Source organism: Bacillus rossius (genome assembly GCF_032445375.1).
Source record: "Bacillus rossius redtenbacheri isolate Brsri chromosome 9 unlocalized genomic scaffold, Brsri_v3 Brsri_v3_scf9_2, whole genome shotgun sequence".
Lineage (NCBI taxonomy): Eukaryota > Metazoa > Arthropoda > Insecta > Phasmatodea > Bacillidae > Bacillus > Bacillus rossius.
Window position 1 is genome coordinate 12,272,244 of NW_026962013.1, and position 20,106 is coordinate 12,292,349.

The window sequence follows — 20,106 nt, forward strand, 5'->3', positions numbered from 1 at the left end:
TTTTATGAGGTTAACGCGGGTTGCGTAGTGCCCCTGAAACACTGGAGTGGCCTCTTAAATATCGATCTTTCACTTTAAATAGTCACAAACCTGTTACTAGAGTCCCGGAAATTTCGCGGATTCCTCCGGCCTCGGAATAAAATTCAAAGTCATAGGTGTGCTCGACCCACGTTTACTTTCCCCTTGGTTGATTTCTTAGCGAGAACATTTTTTTATCCTTGTTAATTTGGCACTAGCTGATTCGCTTACTTCTCTCCTGGCTGGACATCGTTGGCTCGCGGTCGTTTAGGGGCGTGTCCGGATAACTGGCGGTCCAATCATGAACACAGTGCGACAGTGTGGAGGTTTGCATTCTAACTTGCGATTAAATGAATGCGCGTAAATTCTGTCTCTCTACCGGTTTCTAATTACAGAACCTCCTGTACTAAAGTTGGCGCTTCAACCAACAGCGCTACTAGGGTCGATGCATACCTGTCTCGTGTTCTGCGTTAACCTTTTTCAGCATTCGAGACATCGCGACAACACGTGGTTGCTCTCGTCTCTGAAAAGTTTACGTGCGAGTTCTAGAATTTTTGTTGTTGTGTGTCCGCTCATACGAGCCACCGTCATTCGTTAATTTAGCCAGTGTTTCCATTCCACGCGGCGAACGGTGCATTTAAATAAATAAGTATGTAAAACATCGATACCTAAGGATGGACTGAACGTCAACACACTGATTTCAGGTTTCTACTGACGCGATTAGACAAACATAATATAGAATATTTTCGTAAAAATTTAATTAATTTATAATGATAGCCACGAAGGAAGTGTTTCTCATGTATGAACTTCGTTGTGCCCCTCGGAATCACAAGTGACGCCGTAACTGACTGTACGCATACTTTATTTCGGTAGATAAAATTAATTTGTGGGTCTCGGGTTGTTGACCTTCCACAAACATCAAATCTCTATATATCTTTTTTTCAGCAGTAACAAAAGTCGGAATTGTCATTGAAAAAGGCAGATATTGCCTTCGCCGCGAACCTTGCGCCTCTCTGTTAGAGATAAATCTAGTTAGTTCAAGGACGTCGCTTTTCAATCAGTCGGCCAGGCACAAATGGCGTGGGGCCCTTTTTTTTCTCTCTAACTCTCGAAGCCTATTATTAAATTAGGCTAGCAGGCGGTCCGACAACATTCAGCTCGCCCGGTGTTAATTAACAGCCTACCCGTTGTCGGCTGGCCGCAAAGGCGCGTGAGGCCGAGCGAACAAATGACGGTTGCTCGTGTGAGCTCGTGTGAGAGAGAGAGACCGCCAGCTCACTGTCGGATGGATTTTCGCGGTTCCGCCGGTGGGAAACACTCTGCGGTTCGCGTGACGTCAGCGCGTGATTCGCGAAGCTCGCGATTGGCGGTCGCGTCGATGTGGAAGGGGTGGGAGAGGGGGAGAGTGTGTGATGGACGGCGACCTCGTGACTGTGACACTTGTCACCCGTGCGTGCGTGCGTGTGTCACCGCGGCCCGATCCTCCGTCCGCGCGCCGCGCGACGAAATTGAAAATGCTGACGTATGCGGGTTTGTGCAGGTGATGCCGGAATCACACACACACACAAAAAAAACACGTTGCTACGTCAGTATATCTCGTTGTTGTAAACACGCTGTTTCCACACGCGCGTGACAAAGTAAAAAAAAAAAAATTGAACTATTGATCACTTATATGTAGAGACCTGCAAAATTCGCGGGTTCAATGACCTCCAGGATAGACTCTACTACACTCTACACACTCGGTCAAATGCCACCTGTTCATTGGCTGCTGACTTGTGAGTCGTCTCGACCGAGTGTCTGTGATTCGACACTTCTTTGAGTGAGGGTCTCTAATTGGCCCTCAGTCCTCCAGATTAACAGTGGACCAATGGCAGAAGCAGCGCTAAGGTATAATTATTTGAATAGTAGTATGAATCGAAATGAATCCGCGAATTCTGCAGGTCTCTACTTATTTGTAGAGACCGGAAAAATTCGCGAATTCATTTCGCGATAGGCTAAAATACAAATCGTTATACCTCAGTGCTGCCTCTGCTATTGACCTGGATGACTCTAGGCCAATGAGAAACACCCAAGCTAAAATTTATCGAATCACAGGCTGCTACGCTGGAACGTCTCACAAGACAGCAGCCAATGAGTGGGTGGCATTTGTCCGAGTGTACGTAGAACTATGGAGTTCATCCTACAGTTCAGTGAACCCGCGAATTTTTCCGGTCGCTACTTATATGTTTATTTCCATTTTAAATGCACCGAACATACGTCAGCCATGAATGTTTGACATGTTTGAGAGAAATACTCACTTTTGGTTCATCGAAAAAAAAAATCAATATGCTGAACACATCTTGTAAAAGATTGCACGAATATATTTTGTTTACAAAACTTGAACAAATAAACGAATAATGATAGTATTACCAACGAACCAGTTTAACCATCTTTTAGAAGAAGGAAAAAAAAAAACATGCCGACGCCCGCGACGCGATGGAAATATAAAATCTTTCAAATCGGATGATGTCATAGGTGTGTGGAACGTGATCGGTGAATTATTTTATTTGCATCGAGTTCACCGCGCCACGCCCTTTGCGCTGTTGTGGGCCAGCATAATGCGTTATGCGCGGGGTGAGTTGCCTTTCTTTCGTAGTCTGCGAAACCAAATCGCTGGGATGTAAACGTCGAAGGATTAATGCAACCGGAACACCAAAAAAAGGACGTATCGTGACGGCTCCTGTCGGTATCCTCCGACAGTGGTAGTGAAACAGTGATCACACAATTAGTGACTCGTATATGTACGGGGCAGTGAATTACAGGCCGAAGTCAAAATTACACCCCCAATCCTCATATTTTGCGACCTTCAAAATTCGCGTTTTTAGCTGGACGGAGTTTATAATGTATATTATTATGCACTTTTAACTGCGATTCATTGGTCCATAAGGACCATAGATTTATGTGACGACCCCCTGCCCGCTCCTCGTCCTCGAAGGACAAGAAACAACGTAACATCCAAGTGACCCCAACTTATTTTTGTACTGCTGGGGGGGGGGGGGGGGGAAGCCTTTAATGGTAGCTGAAAATAACGATAATTTGGCAGGTCTTTACTCATAAGCGTCAGCCTATCTGAATGCTCACAATATTGGGCAATATATAATATATATGAAATATTTTATTTTATTTGGAATTTTAAAGGCACGAGACTCACATTAATATAATATAATATATATTATTATAATTTTAGCTATCTTAAAAAAATGCATGATTTAACTCAACGATTCCACAGAGGTGTAGCCTAAAGTTAGAACCAGACATAACTATCAACCTCTAGTAATTTGTTGCTTTAACGATAAAATGATTTATTATATAGAGGAGAATAATGCAGAATGAGCTTAAAGAATATTTGAAACATTATGTGCAAAATTGCTCAACTTAAATGTAGAATATTTAAGCGAGATATTTTTCAAATATTTTGCAAATTAAATTTGGAATCCCAAGAAGCAAATGTATAGACAGTTAACTTTGACTTGTGTCCTACCTACATTTCTCTCATGCAATAATTTTCATGCCAGAAATAGCAAATACGCATATCTCCTTTCAGTGACCTTGCGGAAAAAGCATTAATTTCCAATTTAAGATTTTTACCAGACAATTCAGAGTTTCGTCATCGTCATACTTAAAAGGACGTGTTTGGGCTTTTTTTTTTGAGTATATTTCAGTTCAGGAAGGTTTATTAATTTACAGGCACCGTTATTCGATGGTTGAATGTCGATCCACAATCTCCGCGGCCAACACTTTCTTACACGCCTATTGAACTCTGGGGAAGGAATGCGGAGTTAGCTGCCAGCGCATGCCGCGTGCTATGATTGCGTGGAAACCAATTTTCAATCTCATAACTGGATGGCCTTTTTTTTTTTTTACGTTCCGCTCCGAGAAGTAATAACTCCCCCCGGTTTTCAAAACAAGAAAAGAAGCAAATGTTTTAAAGTGACTCGGTGCTAAATTTGAGCCACGCCGGAATTTGTGATCGAACCACCTTCTTTCATCACGTGAATTTTTTACCACGATAAGAGAAGCTTTGCGTGCAGCGGAAAGTGATAGCGAGGAATAAAAAAAATACACTTTATCTGCTCGTAACTGTTATTGAAAAAAATTCTTCATACCATTACGTTTTATCCATGAGCCGGCTAGATTATCATATGAATGTTTTTCGCAACGTTTAGCAGCTTAAAAACCATATCGTCGGTTCAGTAGGTGATTTAGAAACTTCAAAATGAGCATTTTCACCTTGGCCTGTTTTTAAAACAAATTAAGAAAAAAAGATACTAAAATATTTGTGTATTAAAACTGTGTGTCAGTATTCTGAAGAGAGAAAAAAAGAGGGAAAAGTCAGGGAGTTGGAATTGGTCAGGGAAAGTAAGGGAATTTACTTTAAATCCTGGAAAAGTTATGAAAATTCCCGAATGACAGTTATGTGAACGGTAAATACGATATGTCCAATTCTTTCACCACACAGACTGTGGTGTTTTAGTATATAGTCCTAGGCTGTTTGAATTTCCATTATTATTTTTTAAAAAATTTGAATTCTAGGCCAGATGGGGATGTCGGAAGCTGTATCTTCTTGGTTTCTTTCAGGAAACTGCAAAATATGTAGCCCTACGTCATTAAAAAAACAATCAGGATATTTTGAAAAAAATTTCGGGGTTATTTTATTACAAATATACGTGGACAACCAGTTAATGTGCTAAAAATACATGTACCTGTAATCTGCAATGTTTACAGTTTTCACACGTATAATATTTCGCAAAAGACGAAATAGTTGAAAATTGATTTGAAAAAGAAGTGTCCTTCCTACCATCCTGTGCAGATCTTGTGTGTGCCAGCTGTTGGGCTCGCAGCAACCTCCTTGTCTTCAGACTGCAATTGAAGCCAGGCCAGCGTGACAGTCGCTAACAGCACAAGCGACGCGCACTTAGCTCTCTCTCTCTCTCTCTTTCTGGTCCGAACATGCCCGCTGTCATTGTCCTCTCGCATCTTCTTCAGTCGTGGGCCGCCGGTACCCCGAACACGGATAGGGGTGAAAATTTTTGACCCCTGCGTTCCCGGAAACGTTTTTAATCGATGAGCAGCCAATTCACCCCCCCCCCCCCCCCCCACCTCAAACACCAACATTTTGAGCCCTGTGACCATTTCCCAGAACTAGCTCGCGCGCGGAACATTCTTTCTCGGAGGAGGTCCTGTCCCATCTGCAGCTGCGAGTCGCCCACATCTTCTCGGAAAGGTCTTCGGCTGATCCGGTGGTTGTTGACCGTCCCGTAGGAGATGTGTGTGCTGCCCAATCAATTTGTTTACACTCGTTCACCAACGAATGATTGTCCTTGCTTCCAGGTCAGTTTGCGATTGAAATTTGAAGATTAAGTCGTTTTTTTTTATCTCGGAATCATTTCAATCGTTCTCCATCGGTTTGTGGCACGACGATTTCGGCATGACGGTAAACTTGACGTAAACCTCTTTTACCTTGTTGCTTACAGTTAATAATAAACACAGTGAAGCTTGGTGAGAAAATCAAGTGCAACTCCGTTCGAAAGGTTTAAAATCTTCTCTACTTGGCAGGCTGAAGGGATTCGAGCGTGTGCAGGACAGTTGAGTTATGCCTGTAACGTAAAGAAATACACTCAGTTAAAAATAAAATTTAATTTTTTTATAGTTTCTCGAGTGAACACTAAGACCTTGACAACTGAAAATTATGGTGCTTTTTTTTCTCTTCATTGCGCCACATATTCAGCTTTCAAAGTCTTAAGGTTTGCTGAAACTTTTGACAGAAAAAAATTACATTATATTGAACAGACTGTACGTACTCTTTAATCATTGGTCATTATTACTACTACGACCCTGCTAAGTTGTTGACGGCAAACGCAGTACTAATTACACCCACACCACCAGTAATTTGGGATAGGGACACGATAGCGAATTAAAAGTATCGATACTGTACTCGTGAGTAGTATCTAAAGTTACGTATAAAAAAATAATCGATACCTATATTTATTGATAGTTTTCTTTAGAATCTTAGCGTAGATTATTTACATTAAATAATATTTAAGAAAAACATTAATGAATATTTTTATTGCAAATTTTGTTAGAAACTTTAAAAAAAGACACGAAATAAAACATTAAATTACGAAACTGAAAATCAGTGAACTTGCGAAACGGTTTATAATTTCTTAAACGCGAAGTTTCAGTAAAAAAAAAAAGGGAAGGGGGGCCGTGCACTTAGTAGGGGAGACTGTTGTACCATGGAACACTTTTTTGATTATATTTTTTTTAAATTTTTTGAACCGAAAAAATATTTATTATAACTATTGAAGAGTTTATATGTTTCACGCCTCTGTTTAAGAACAAAAAAAATCTATATAATGCCATGCAAAGTGTTCCATGGTACATGGTCATGTACCATGGAACACACCCTCTTGTACCTTGAAACACAGTGTAAATAGTTTTAAAATATAAGTAAAAAATACAGTTGTGATTTTATATATATTATGCATTATTTACAATAATAGTAAAGTACATGCATATCATACACAAACTACATGGTTCAATTTGTAAAGTTATGCCATTGTCACTTAATTATTTCGTGTAAAATAAAGTTTTTTTTATCCTTTGCAAAAGTCACAAAGGTAGGTTTTCCACCCAAAGGTACCGGTATCATCGCATAGTTCATGTGCCCATCGTTTGCAAGATGTGCATCGAATCCATTGTTCACCTGATGCATCCTCTTTAAAAGTTCCATAATGCAAGCCTCTTCTTCACTGCTATCAGTTTCAATGAAGGTGACAGCTTCGTCTTCTTCTTCAGATGATGAAGCCTGGGGTCCTAATAGATAGGTCACTGTGACACTTCATGAATCCCCTCATCCATTCTTCTCCAGCTAGTTGTTGCTCATCCCAATTCTGAGGATATTTTATGTCATTCGCACAGGCAAACTTGTATGCTAACTCTTGCACACTTTTTTTATTATTTTTTTTTTTTAGATAAACCATAGTTCATTTTTGCTACTTTTTTAAAATGTAATTTAGCAAAGCATTTTCTTCAGCATCATAAAATATTTTTCTTATGTCAAGGTAAGTTCACTCTCAGAATTACGAAATTGCGAAATTTGTCTTGACAAAGTAGCCAATTTAACATTGAATACTTTGCAGACTTCTCTAACTGATATTTTCGTTTCAGGAGGTTTTAAAACAGCTTCTACAGCCTTTTTCATAGCAGGTGGATCAACTGGGGCCCTCTTAATGCCACACTTACTTCTTGGCATAGCGATCTGTAACAAATAAAGATAGCATAATGTACCTTGGAACATGTTCAAAGGTACAAGATGATGCGTGTGCCGAGGTACAAGAGGTAGCGAAAATTAACAGACATGGCGCCCTAAACCCGTGGTTAGATGAAAACTTTGATTGCAACGTATGAATCTACTCACCACAAGTTCAGAAAAATATTCTAGGTGATGATGATTTCAAACACATATTTGTTTCCGTTAAAAAATTAGAAGAACTACGCATGAAATATTTACTTTCGAAACTTCAAAAATTGTTTTATTACAACATCGCACAATTCCCAATAAAACGAAACAGAACTGCCGTCAGAAACACCTAGCGACATTCTTCACAACCAACTTATGGAGTGAGCCCGCTAGGTGGTAGCACTTCCTCAAAGCCACCAATGTTCCAAGGTACACTATGCTCAAGGTACAACAGTCTCCCCTACCTATTGCGCGTTTATACTTACATTGCGTAATCAAAAACTAACTATAATTTGGCATGAAAATAATTAATATAAGTGATAATATAAATAATGTGGTAAAGTATAAATTCAATCAAATTTTAAAAAATTAGTAAAATAATTCAGGAAATTTTTAATGATTAATGAACATAAATATGCTGAATGTTTATTCTAACTTAGTTATTTATTAAATTATAATGTAATAATTTATATATACGGGAACATAACCTCTCTTATATTAATATACTTGAAAAAGATTATAAACACAATTTCTATCACTAATATTAACAATAAACACAAAATTTTAATAATATCGACCAGTATTCAATATCTGTAACTAAAGTATAATATTTAAAAGGAATATATATAATTTTTATTTGTATGAAGCATTTTTTTTCATCCTACGAAAAATGTTTTGTGCATGGTGCGTGCGCATCGTAAAAATTCACTCCCGTCATATTTTCATAACTTAAAAAAAAATTTAAGTGTTTGTTTGAGCTTTATTTATAACATGTTTGAATGGTAATGCTACAGTTACTAAAAACTAAAACGCTACAACACTAAAAAAAATATTTTTGCAAAACTCCGTTCCCCCGGAGAAACCCCCGGAATGGCCACCGCATGGGGAGCCCAAGAAAAGAAACGGGCTCCCCATTTGGAAGCCACCTGGAAGGTTTTTTTCTGTTCCACCCACCGTTTCTTTGGTAGCCTAACTTGTTACAAGGGACTGTATTCCTACCAGAGAAAATGCCGCCATTCTCTCTGGGCAATCCGCCTTGGAGGAGCCGGGGCGCGAACCCGGGTCCTACAAGTCACAAGGCAGGCGCTCTACCCCAGAACCAGAGTGGTAGAGCGGATACTTGCAGTCTTCTTAACACTTACATGGTGTTATTCAACAAGTTTACTGTAGTTTCGTGTGTCTTTAACACGTGCAGTAACATCTAACCTCGGTAAGGAACATATTTATGTGTTCTTATGTTGTTCGTTCAGCATGAATGATGTTTTTTCATGAAAGTGAAATATAATTTGTGTATCTAGTCTGGCAATTTTTTAGTTGATTTTCTGCAAACAAACGTACAGTCCCGCTGTACAATAATTATATAGAAATATAGACTAGTAAAAAAATGTGTAAGAGCTTGCACAGTCGATGGTAAAGTTATTTTGAAATAAATGTTAGATATAAAGAGTGTGTTTAGTTAAATATATGTGTGTTCTTACAAGCATGAATTTATTGTGTAAATATTTTATGTATTTGGATTTAAAACCACAGAAAAGTTAACTTTTTTATATATTCTTTTGGCTTTCATTTGTTTTACCGTGCTTAATATGCGCAGCTAATACTGGAAAGATATTCAAACAACTGTTTGCAAATAGGCGGTTTCGAAATCTGAAATTAAGTACTAAATCTATGATAGTTTTGTAGATGTCAAATTAAAAGATACATTTTCATACTGACATCGCCGGAATTTCAGGTAATGATAGTACTGACCTTAAATCGATCAGTTTGTGAAGACTAAGAATTTAGATGACACTAGTTTTGAGAGATTTGCTTACTTATTTAGAAATATTCACATTATTTGAATACAACAATATTTTATTGGAACTTGCAGTACTTCTGAGTACAGAATTCTAGGTAATAGTTTACCTCAGGTTTAAGCAGGTGCATAAATAAGAGTTTAGCAGGAATATAAATGTTCTATTTCATACAATGAAACTCTCAGAAACTAATTTTAATCATCGGGATTATTACTTCTAGTAGTACTTCTATTAGTACTTCTAGTACACAACCACAGAAAGTTTTTTTTAGTATTTGTGCACATCGCAGTGACATCGCTATTTAATTATTTGTATTTTTAATTGTAACAAAAGTTGGAATATGGTGTTTTATATATTTTGATTGTGTAATATTACTACGTTTAATAGAATAAAACATGTATTATTTTTTAACTGTTACAGTATCAAAAGTTCATTTAATGGTTGTGATTGTTTATTTCCGTCCAAAAAAATATTTTGTACAAATAAAAATATATCCTTCAGGAAGAGATTTCACTTTTCTTATAATTTTATTGTTTTAAATTATTATGTTCGAACCTTTCCTTCAGTTTAACAGCTTAAGTAGATATAATAAATACTACACTTAATATTTTGAGATTATTACGAAAAAATATTTAATTTTATTTTAAATACTTTTTTTTTGCAAATGTACGGGTTTAAAATACCAAATTTAACATTATATATATTTTTTTTTTTAATGGTTCTTGCAATGTATGTCATAAGAAACCTCAATAACAGACACGAAAACATAAAAAAAAAAATAGTTGTCTGTAAAGTCGGTTTACGGACGATAGTTTAACGTGACAACGTCGTAACAAAACATTGATGAAATGATTTCATACTTTTATGAACCTAACTTAACCTAACCTACATACTTGTATGCATACTTTTATGAATAAAATTGAATCATTTTTATTTTAATAATAAAATAATAAATACTTGAAATTATACTAGTAATCAGATTTTTTAAATGCAAGAATATTGCCGAAATTGTTGTTGTAATAAGCAATGAAAACCACATTAACTTTTCACTTCACTTTATAAACAGTCGACGAAACAGTTCACGTGTAGATGACTTGTAATTAATTTAAAAACTGGCGTTTAACTATAAAGTTTAAATATAATTATGAATATGTTTGCATATAAATAATGTGTAATCAAATATCTATCATAAATTATATGAATCACCATAATTTTTTAGTCAATTGTAACATAACCTATTATTACTGCACTCGCCGACAGATGCTACTTTTTTTTAATATGAAAATAATAAATCCATGAAATTATAGATACTAATAATGAGATTTTTTAAATGCAAGAATATTGCCGAAATTGTTGTTGTAATAAGCAATGAAAACCACATTAACTTTTCACTTCGCTTTGTAACCAGTCGACGAAACAGTTCACGTGTAGATGTAAGTTGTGTGCTGCCGCTGTCTTTCTTCTCCTCGGACGCATGCATAAGGCCAATCGAGTGTAAGAGAGATAGATGCGGCGCAAGCGTACAATGAGCGTAACGGGACACAGCGTAACGGAACAATGTGCGTGACGGGACACTTTTTTCGTGCGTGCAGCCGGCGTTCATCGATTTATTAGTAGAGACCGGAAAAATTCGCGGATTCATTTCACGACAGCCTGAAATTCAAATAGTTACACCTCAGTGGTGCCTCTGCTACTGGCTCACAACTCACCTGGACGACTGTGGGCCGGTGAGAAACACTCGACCGAAGCTGTATCGACTCACAGGCCGCTACGTTGGGGCACCTTCACTAGACAGCAGCCAATGAGAGGGTGGCATTTGACCGAGTATACGTGGAACTATAAAGTTCATCCTAGAGGTAATTGAACCAACGAATTTTTCCGGTCCCTATTTATAAAACATTGTCACGTCAAAAAGTATTGACATCCATTCGCTGAATAATTGTTGTTCGTGATTAAATACAAACGTGGTGGTGTGCCGGGAGACGGAAGGCCCGCAACAGGAGACTTGACGGCGAAACTCTGCCAGGAACCGCGACGGGCGACGGCGGTGTACACCCCTGGGCGCGCGCGCGTGATTAACACACAATCCCGCGGCCCGGCGCGGCTAGAGGGCGTTCTGGCCGTGTTCCGAGCGGTTCGGGGCGCCGAGGCGAACTGGCAGACCTAAGATACACATCATGTTCTGCCATTCCCGATTACACCCGAACAATTCACCTTCGGCCAACTTCGGGATTTTGTTTTATTTTTTGCGCAGGAAAAAATGAATTCAAATTTTTAAAGTGGTCGGTTAGGTTAGCTACATTTAATACACTTTAAAAACACTACGGACGGTTAGTAGAGTCACGGAAATTTCGCGGATTCCTCTGGCCTCAGGATAGAATTCAAAGTTATAGGTGTGCTCGACCCATGTTTTACTTTCCCATTGGTTGATTTCTTAGCAAGAACATTTTTATCCTTGTTATTTGGCACTACCTGATTCGCTTACTTCTCTCCTGGCTGGACATCGTTGGCTCACGGTCGTAGAGGGGGTGTGTCCAGATAACTGCGGTCCAATCATGAACACAGTGCGACAGTGTGGAGGTTTGCATTCTAACTTGCGACTAAATGAATCCGCGAAATTTCCGTGGCTCTAACGGTTAGTTAGGTTAGTATAGCTACATTAAAATAAACAGAGAAATATAAATATATATATATAAATATATATATATATATAAATAAACCCGAGGTTGGCCGAAGGTGAATCGTTCGGGTGTAATCGGGCAGTGACAGAACTTGATGGACATCTTAGGCTTGCCGAGGCGAACACTCGCGACGTGCAGAAGCCAAGTCGCCGCCTGAGTATTGGAGTGTTCTATGTCCACTTTTTAGGTTTTGTATGCTATGGACACGAAATTAATATTAGTATTCATTTGTACTTTATCCACACACGTCTGCGCACATAAAAATGTTAGTTCTTAATTTAAGACCAATATTATTTTGTTCTATGCCATGATATTCATAGTTGTTTGATCTTTCAAATGCTTATATCTCAGTTCCGACTTCAATGGACATAGAACACTCAAATTCTCAGGCGACGAAGTGTCGCCGGGAGGCAGTCGTCAACGTCATTCACGAGGTTCCTGCCGGGTGCGTCTCGGGCAAAGAGTGGACGTGAAAACAAACACGCCTCGCCCGAAAAGACGTGAGCGCATAGATTAGGGGCAGGCATTTTTTTTTTCGCGAATGAATCAGAACACCTGTTAAGACTTCAACAAGGTATACCCGCACCAACTGTTTCTTCCTTGTGATTCGCGGCTGTCGGCGGGAGAAGTCGTTGCCCTCATTTGGTCGAGCCACCCAGGACTCGTTTGCTTCCGCACTGAACTCACTTGTGATTTAGTAGTGTTGTAACAACATCGACATGTACAGTGAAAGATATCTGCTCACCCAATCACGCAAACACAGACGATGCTACAGTGTTTTTTTTTTTAACTTTCAGCTGGTCTCGAATATCTTTTCGCGAAATCTGCATGCCCCTAAATTTATGACTTTTTTTATTACGTGATGCGACAGGTGAAGGAAGGAAATATCACCGGGGGATTGTCCGATCGCCGGTGTGTTGTCCGAGTCGTCAGTGCCGCGTGGGGTATGGGGACGCACCACAACGCCGAACGTACAGTAACGCCAAAAACCATAACGCCGAAAAATACATTAACGCCGAAAAATGTCATTGCAGGACTGCCACAAAGGTTAGCTTAGGTAAGGTTAGCACACAAATTCATTCAGTTGTTTTTTCATTTTGCTCCTGTGGCCTCCCCCCTCCCCGCAGCAACATTTTTCGACGTTGTGGTACACAGCAGTTTTCTAGCTGTCGGAGTTGCTGTCAATTTGGCATTCGGCGTTATGGTATTCGTAGAGACCGGAAAAATTCGCGGATTCATTTCGTGATAGACTGAAATTCTGCTGGTTCGGCTATTGGATGGCGGTTTAACTGGAGCTCTCTGGGCCAATGAGAAACTATCGACCTAAGAAGCGTCGAATCACAAGCTACCCAGTGGAGACGACTCAAAAATTAGTAACCAAATGAACACGCGTGTTTACTTGAGAAGTGCAGAGGATAATGGAGGCTATCCTAGAGGTCATTGAATCCGCGAATTTTTCCGGTCCCTAGGTATTCGGCGTTATTGTACGTTCGGCGTTGTGGTAACGACCCGGCCGGTATGAGTGGCGCTCCCGCGGCCAAGCGGGAGCCGCGCATTGTCCGCGGAGGCGCTCGGACGAGTTGCGACACGGGGCAACCTCGCGGCCCACGCGGCCAGCCAGCGCCTCGCTGCTCTACATTCCCGCCGGGCACTGCGGCTGCACGCCCCACGGAACCTTGTCAGTCGCTTCGAGACCAACCTTAACGATACGTTAGCTGCAATGCCTAGGGACACCTGTATTTCGCGATTTCATTTCATGTCAAAGGTATTTCACAAAACACTGTAGCTTTAACCAAGAGTCATGGCAAATTGTGAGGGTGAAGCAGTACGGTGGCCACATTCTCATTGGCCCCCGTCAAGAGCGGGACGATACCACTCACCGACCTCAGCCAATAACCACAGGCGAAAAGCTACAGTATTATACCTTGACACGAAATGTATTCGCGAAATACAGGTGTCCCTAGTAATGCCATTTAGGGACTCAGAAAACAGGAGTTAGGATTTGGATCCTAAGCCAACCAACATGTTTGTTTGATGGCGTAATGGCCACCATATTTGTTACCTTGCCCTTAAGAGATTTTCCATTATTCCTCAAAAAACATATCACATTGCTCAAAATTTCCCTAAATTATCTTATTTTGAGAGATAATTTCCCTGTTTTGTCAACCAAAAAAAAACCGAAGGGGTGTTGCTTTACAGATAGGGCCTAAGGTCAACTGTCTACAAAAGGCCCCGTCTGAAGACATGACCATGATCTAGTGAAGAAAAAAATACTTTAATTAAAAAAATTAGAATAATAAAAAACTTTAATAAAAAAGCAGATACGTCTCAAGTTTTTTGGAGTTCTTGGTTGGATTCCCGACGGATGTCCTTTCAAATTCAATCGTTAGTTTTTTTTTTTTCCCCTCGGCGGGGTCGAACCATGCACATAGTGTTCACTATGTTGGAAAGTGTTTGCTACGGCGAGCCGAGCACCTGCGGAGCAGACAACCGTCAACCGAGTGTGAGACCTCGCGCGCAGCGACGAGTGTGCCAGTTGCCGCGGCCTGGCGTGACGGTCGGGCCCACAGCAGTGTGATGGAGGGAGGGGGGATCAGGAGGCGCCTTTGTGCGTCTCCCCGCCACGCCCCCGGCCGAGCCTGCAACCCTCCTCGGGTTGCACTTGTACTGCCGGGCAACTCGCCTCCGAGTTGAACCCATCATCAACATTGTGTTTCGCATGAAACTGGGAATATTTTGACGTGACGTCTAATAAATCGACGAACGCCGGCTGCACGCACGAAAAAACGTGTCCTGTAACGCACATTGTCCCGCTACGCCGTGTCCCGTTACGCTCATTGTACGCTTGCGCCGCATCTATCTCTCTTCCACTCGATTGGAACAACCATCGATTTGACATTTTCGAGGCACATTAAACTTTAAACACTCCCATTAGTTTCCTACTTTTCCTTATCATCGTCCTATCCTTTAACAGAATAACACAGATTGGAAGAAGTTAAACAGCAAACATGTATAAAATTTATAGTTGAAATAATCTCTTCGTTAAAGCAATAAAAATATTTCAATTAATGAGTGGAAATAAAAGCAAATTTATCAATTAAATTGTTAGTTTCATTTCTATCCTTCTTTGTATCCATACAAAATAATGATAATTCAATAAAAATGATTCAATTTTATTCATAAAAGTATTCAATCATTTCATCAATGTTTTGTTATGACGTTGTCACGTTAAACTATCGTCCGTAAACCGACTTTACAGACAACCAATTTTTTTCTTAAAAGTCTGTTTAGTTTTTTCATTGTTTACAGATGATGATTTTTAATTTATTTGGGAGCTTTTTTAGGGCTTAAATGCATAGCAATAATTTGTAACTTCACCGCAATTTTGTCAGTTAAAAGATGGTGTTAATAATGAGGTACACAAAAAAAACTGGAATCTCCCATAAGAAAATGTTTATTGCATATTTAAATCAAGAATAGTAGTTTGCTATAATACATTTTAATCTTAAGCAAGTGTTGTTCTTTCAAAGTGATTTTTAATCTAGTAAGATGTCATGTCTCTTTCATTTTCCTGGTATTGCAGTTTGTCAATTTTTTTTTTAAACCTTGTCGTTAGGTAGGTATAAAAACGAGAAAAAAACTTTACGGTTTTAAGCTGTAACCTTCATTACAACCAGGCACGATACAAGTACAATGCATTCTCTCCAACCACTTCAACTTAACTGTTCTTGGAATGTAGAATACCAAAGAAAATATTTAACCATAAAACTACATTTAACTTTACTAATTTCCAATGCAGAAAAAAATATCCAATACGGTACACTTCAAAATTGTATGAATATACTTCTATACAAGAATTAAGTATAGGTACCACACCCAAAATATCGTATTCTAGCCTTAACTATGGCTACCCTGCCAGATAAATTATTAACTGGAAGTTTTGGGTTGGAACCTGTGCGTTACCAAAATAACGCAAAGTGTTATAAACTGGGAAGTATTACCTTCTGTGCAAAAAACTGTCGAAAGACTTCAAGTTATTTCAAACTTCGGTCATGTAAAGTTTCCCTCGCCTCGTGTTTCGATTAGCGGAGAAGTTACTCCTTAGCGGCTGTTCATGAAGCCTGGCAACTTTACATCCGAGTTTAATAATAACACATGCCCCACGGGAACTGCTTTCTTTTTGTCGTGTTTCAGTCTTTGCCACCAAGAACTCTCCGTGCTGAGAGACTTCAGCGTCAAAACGCAGTTGTATAATGAGATAGAGAACTTTATTCAGAGTGCACGTCCTTTTCACGCACGCCATTAGTTTGTCAGCGTTGCGTCAGGGGTGTTTATGTGTCGGTGAGACGGGGTGAAAAGCGCGACGCTCGCTGGTGCTTCTAGCGCGGTGTCGCCTCTGGATTGGCGCGCAGTCTTCTCGTCGTGCATTGGTTCACTATGATATTTGGACGATAACCCATAGCTAGAGACCGGAAAAATTCGCGGGTTCAATGACCTTCTGGATAGACTCCAATATCTTCTACATACTCGGGCAAATGCCACCTGTACATTGGCTGCTGACTTGTGAGTCGTCTCGACTGGGTGGCCTGTGATTAGACACTTCTATGAGTGAGGGTCTCTAATTGGCCCTCAGTCCTCCAGATTTAAAGTGAACCAATGGCATAAGCAGCACTGAGGTATAATTATTGGAATTTGAGCATAACACTAAATGAATCCGCAAATTTTTCAGGTCTCTACCCATAGCGTTACATGGCGGAGAAATGAAGATTAATGTCTACTGAATGTTCCCTGAGTGCCCTTTCGCGAATCTTTATCACGTGCTTCACGTCTACAATGCTACTTTGAAAACATGCGTTTTAGTAATTTTCGCTCTGCTAAAAGTACAATTTAAAGATTAAAAACTGAAACAGAACTGCTGATCCGACCTCAGGATTATTCTTTAAATGCTTTCCGTAAGCAGACACTACTCGGTTATCTTGAGTAGTTGAAATCGCGTGTTTTTTTTTTTAAATTCCGAAGCTCGGCACACCTTATGTGTGCCTAGATAGACGAGGCTCTTCATTTGTACCTCAAATAGTCGTTTCAATGATAGGCTATACCTACCATCAAAAAATTCTGTAACTGGATTTCTTGCATCAGGGCAAACCTGAAAGAAAACCCGTCAATGTCAGGGCACTCTGAATTTCTGGAGAATTCAGTGAAGGGTTAGGGAAATTAAAAGTTAGGTCAGGTTATTTATATTGAATGGATGGACAAATGCTCATCTTAAATTTGAGTTCAACCTTTGTTTCATTGCTGGTGTGCCAAATATTGTTTTAAGCAGAGGTGTGTTTTTTTTACATGTGATGGTTAATTACTTTATAATTATGTCCCGGAGAGCGGATAAGAAAATGTTATTGTGTAAAGATATTTTGTTTTCACGGCATTGAAGTAGGTATTATGTGACTTAGACATTGTTAGGAAGTACTGCAAAAATTATATTTTTTTATGGAATATTTGCTGGTTTTTGTCAGTGACAAACTATATAGGTATACTCAGAGAAATCAGACGAAAGTAAGAGTTTGTGCATGTTGCTGTACAACCTGTTTAAAAACATACGTCTTGGCTCTCGGTATACCGTATACGGCATTTAATGGGAGTAATTTCTTGAATGCGAGAATGCGACGAAAGTAAAGGATCGGAAATGTTACAGACACGGTGGTGCTATCTATGGCGGATGACACGAACCAAAGTTCATAAAGTCAAGGACAACTTTATAGTATATTAACAGTTTAACGAATGTTAACAAAATCGCCAGTATTTTTAATCGAATGCCATGTCGAAAATCAGGCCCCAAAGCCATTTTTTTTTCGGAGCCGTTCCATTATGTAGTTTTAACATTTCTGTCTGCTAATCAAATTGTTCAAAAGTCGACGTAGCTGCCCCGGCAGCGAATACCAGCGCCGGGTGCGGAAATTACGTGTGATTCCCGTCCATAAAAGTAGCTGAAAATACATTTGCGTATATTTATCACGCTCGGCATTATTTTAAAGAATTCTACGTTAAATCCGTGTCCGAATTTCGTATTATAAGTGTATTTGCAATATGATAATTGAATTTTCTCGTCACCGAAGTTAGATGGTTCACATTTCTGGCGAGTATGGAGAGATTACCTCACATATGTTTTGACGTGACAAGGTCTAATAAATCGATGAACGCCGGCTGCACGCACGAAAAAGTGTCCCGTTACGCACATTGTACCGTTACGCTGTGTCCCATTACACTCATTGTACGCTTGCACCGCATCTATCTCTCTTCCACTCGATTGGAACAACCGTCGATTTGACTTTTTCGAGGCACATTAAACTTGAAACACTCCCATTCGTTTCCTACTTTTCCAATCATCGTCCTATCCTTAGCAGAATAACACATATTGGAAGAAGTTAAATAGCAAACATGTATAAAAGTTATAGTTAAAATAATCTCTTCGTTAAAGTGATAAACATATTTAATTTAATGAGTGCAAATAAAAGTAAATTTGTCAACTAAATTGTAGTTTTAATTTCACTCCTTCTTTGTATCCATACAAAATAGTGATAATTCAATAAAAATGATTCGATTTTATTCATAAAAGTATGCAATCATTTCATCAATGTTTTGCTATCACGTTGTTACGTTAAACTATCGTCCGTAAGTGTGACAGCTCCTACACAAGTGCCGTTCGTAAAAGAAACCATAATTACGAAAATTATTCATTTTCACAGGAAAAATATCAAAACGCGTAAAAGATCTCGGTATTTCAAAATTAAGTTTTTGAAGTGAAGAAAAAATCACTTCATGCTAATTTAATCAAGATTAAAAAAATCCATAAAGACAAACAGAAAACTTTTTTTCTAAAAGCAAATGTTGGTCGCTATAAATTAAGAAATATCGCAATTGCAAAAAGTGCGTGCGCACACGTTATCAGTGTTATTAATATTGCTACGAAGATGCAGTGTTCCAGATTTATAATTGTTTTTAGATTTTCCTCAGTTAAAATTTTTGAGTGTTTTATTTTATTTATGCTTTTGAAGCATTTTATACGGATGCAATGTTTTAGAAATTTTTTTCAAAAGTATTTTTATATTCTATTAACAATATTTAATGCGTTAGTAGACTGACGTAGTATAGTTTCAAAAATTAATTATCTTTCTTTCAGAACTGATGGAAAAACGTTTGGTACTTTTATTGGGAAGGGAAAGGGGGGGGGGGAGATTTAAAGGGCATTCATGCGATTCATTAAATTTGCACGTTCGTTATAATATTGTCGCGGGTTGAAATTTTGCAGGGTTGTTGAAATCAAATTTATGGACTTTACTGACGGGACTCTGGGCTGGCTGCTCTGTTCACTCGTCAGCGCAAGTGGCGTGACCATGTAATTGGGGCACGGGGCCGGCGCGGCGCGCTGCGGGCTTGCAGAATTTTGTTTGTTTGTTTGGCCGCACGCTGGCGCAGCCACGGGCCGCAGTTACTGGGGCGCGCTGTCGTAACAAGCCGCGCGGTGTGGCCTGCACATTGGGGTAGAGGGGGGGTAGTCTTCCCAGATGTTCTAGTTAGTTGTTTAGTAAATTTGACTTCAATAACGAGCTTTTGTTATGGTAGGCGCGGCAGGGCGCGCGAATTTAAGCGCAAGTGATTGGTGACTCGGGGCTCACTCAGGCGGAGGCTATGCGTCTCACCTGTGGTCACGAGTTGTTAGTTCGTTCGTGATGTAGGAATTCAAGCTTTCGGGCGGAAGCTATGGTCGACGCCAGAGGCCACGAGTCGTTTAATTTAAGTTAGGTCATAATGTAGTCGTCAAGCTTTCGGGCGGAGGCTATGGCCCTCGTCAGGGGTCACGCGTCATAGTTTTTAAAATGTAATGTTCGTTCGGGATTTCAAGGGCAGGAGAGGCCCCTACGTTATTTTTTTAAAGTAATCGATCAAGAAAGGCTTTTCGGAAAATGTGAGTATGGACTTATCTTTGTTTTAATTTTAAGTATTAATTATGATTTGAGGTATTCGGAAGGACTAGGGAAGTGTTTAGTGAAGTTCTCTCATTCTCTCTCTTGTAAGGTCGTTCAATCGTTAAGGAAGTAAAGAGATTATTGTT

At 39.4% G+C, this 20,106-nt stretch overlaps 1 protein-coding gene across 7 annotated transcripts in view; it reads left to right on the forward strand.

Moving 5' to 3' along the window:
• LOC134543354 (rap1 GTPase-activating protein 1) overlaps nt 1–20,106 on the forward strand; it is a 612,076-nt gene that overhangs the window by 370,582 nt on the left and 221,388 nt on the right. The gene's annotated exons all lie outside the window — the stretch shown is intronic.